Source organism: Phoenix dactylifera, chromosome 8 (genome assembly GCF_051530095.1).
Source record: "Phoenix dactylifera cultivar Ajwa chromosome 8, Ajwa_hap1_PhDact_Kaust_v1.1, whole genome shotgun sequence".
Lineage (NCBI taxonomy): Eukaryota > Viridiplantae > Streptophyta > Magnoliopsida > Arecales > Arecaceae > Phoenix > Phoenix dactylifera.
The window spans coordinates 10575908-10578565 of NC_143197.1; the positions used below are offsets into that span (position 1 = coordinate 10575908).

Here is a 2658-nt window from a genome sequence, read left to right on the forward strand (position 1 = left end):
CCCTGGCCATTCAAGTTAAATATAATATCATGCCATTTCCTGTTACTACGTTCAACTTTAAGTTTTGTAATTTGAAATGAATGTGTCACATCTCTTCCCACTAATAATTAAGCAGGCGCAAACGTATGGCTGCTCATGCTACAACGTTTGACCTATAGAATATATTAAATTTTTTCTAGATATTTGCTGCATAAAATCAGTCAGTAAAACTATAGCACTTAGAAAATTCTTAAATAATAAACGTTCATAATTAACCAAAAACAAAATCATCAGCCATTGACTTTTGTCTTGATCAAATATCAACCACAAAATTTTTATTTTTAACTAGAAGGGAAAATTTTCTAGGTCCTAGTTTTCCTGCTCTCGGTACCAAAATCCTTTTTGAGCTATTCGTCAACATTCGAAAAGAAAAGAAAAACAAAAGGTGAGATAACAGCACAATAACTCCTCTATATTTCTAGTTGGAGCAAGCATATACTACAGGAAAATCGGCCTTTTTCCGATGCTTTTTTCCCAACGCTAGGGATAAGCGTCGGGAAAAAATACAATACCGCCGACATTTGCCGACGCTTTAATTAAGCGTCAGTAATTCTTAAGAATAGCCGACACTCATAAGCGTCGTCGTAATCTTACAGAAAAAGCGTACGCTTTTTTAAAATGGGTAGAAATAGACGACGCTTATTAGTGTCGTTGTACTCACAGTCTAAGACGACGCTTATAAGCGTCGTCAAAAGTCAAATTAACAACCAAAACCAAGCGGCCGGCCCCCTTCTCCTCATTTTGCATTCCGACCGATCGATCAAGCCCTAGATCCTCTCCTCCTCCCTTCTCTCCGACGACGAGCGAGCGGCCCTTGTCCTCTCCGGCGCCGAGCGACGTACGACGGCAAGCTCCTCTCCTCCTCCCTCCTCTCTGGCGCCGAGCGACCGTCCGCGTCCTCCTCTCCTCCTTCCTCCTCTGCGGCGCCGACCGGCCGACCCCATCTCCCTCCGCCTGAGAAAGAGATAATTCAAAAGATTTTTTGAGGCCAAGATAGATATGTCATTAAATTAATAGATAACTCAATTTTGGTAATCCACGTCAATCGACTTGGATTTTAGGGTTCTTTCCTGCATTGATGAATTGAGTAGATAAACTTTCCTTTTAGGGTTTGTGCATGCCAGATTTCAAAACTCACCCTCACATGCTAGGATGCTGTTCGCGTGTTATTATAAGGGTTCAAGGCATTTGATAGTTGGGATGTGTCATCTAATTACTAAACATGCATATTAGTACATGATAACATCTTAAAGGTCGTAAAGCGTAGATGAGTCTCAACATTGTGGAAGCAACTAAGGGATTGTGACAACAAAACAACCATTATTCTTGAAGTTTTAACTGATGAGGACATACTATAATATTGGTAAGGTTAACACTGAATTCAAGGGAAAATAATGTACACCAAAATGTGTGGTGCTGCTTGTACATTGAGTAAAGACAATGTCTCTATAAGGTGAGTAATGAGTACTGAGTATCATGAAAATAGATCACAGAGATGACTTCATTCAGAGTGCCCTGACTCCTGACTGATTGATAAACAGTGGATAAAGCAGGTATTATCTATATGGTCAATAAATTCGGCATGCCTGCGTCATCTTTGGTGTGTTTCAGTTCTTGTACTAATGATTCAGATATAGTGCTGTGTTATGGTGCAGTTCACCATGCACATAAAGTGATGACATTGAGATCCTTTCCAGACATTCGCCAAGCACCTGGTGAGGAATTGCTGGGGAAGACCGTCTTACTGTGGATGAAGTGAATGAAGAGGCTGAAATTACTGATTGCTGAGGTCTTATTTGAGACAATTGAACTTAATGTTATATCTGGAAAATATATTCCGTTCTGATATCTTTGACCATAATTTTGTTTGCGCCTCTTATTATTGCATCTGGACTTACATACAGGGGAGGAAGACAATAATGTTGTGGACCATACATAGTCCATGGTAAAATGTTGGTGAAGGTAGGTAGTGGAAGATGATCCATGACAGAGCTACTAAGCATTTTCTAATCATCAGGATGGTGTAACTTGATTTTAATTTCTCCCTTCATCCCATTTCTTTAAGTGCTATGCTAGCTATTCAGATGGATAAAAGGGGTTTTTATGATATCTCCATATTTATGCACTTATCTCTTTAATTCTTTGACATTTTGTTTCTTGAGGAGAATGGGGAAGGCAGCCATTGGAAAGCCAACTGAGCAACAGGTGAAGGTTTATTAAGTGCATATCATTGACTTAAAAATATTTAGTCTGTTGTAAAAATATTTTCAGTCTCCAAGGGGATGTCTAATTCTTTAAAAATCATTCTTTTCATAAATAAAGTTTTAATATTTTCATAGGTTTTTGGTTATTAACTTAGTATGTTGGTCAATATAATATCAAAATATCAGCCAGTATTTTCTATTTTATTTCTTAAGATTTCAATCGATATTTGAATTATCAATTAGTCAAATTAGCAGTTCATTCCGGAAATTAATAGTGTCTGGTTTCATTTCATTTTAGCCTCAAGAGAAGTCCATCTGCATTCTTTTGGTACAGCTCATCTCCTAAGACTAAAAAATTAGCGAAGTATGGCGCCATTTCATGGTTCAAACCTGTTAGCTCCACAAGATTTGTTAA

At 38.1% G+C, this 2658-nt stretch overlaps 1 long non-coding RNA gene across 1 annotated transcript; it reads left to right on the forward strand.

Annotated features, from left to right (window-relative positions):
• The first annotated feature begins 956 nt into the window (after positions 1-956).
• On the forward strand, positions 957-2244 carry LOC120110231 (uncharacterized). Its single transcript, XR_016396145.1, has 2 exons — positions 957-1828; positions 1944-2244. It is a non-coding gene; the product is annotated as an uncharacterized LOC120110231 (long non-coding RNA).
• Positions 2245-2658: the final 414 nt, after the last annotated feature.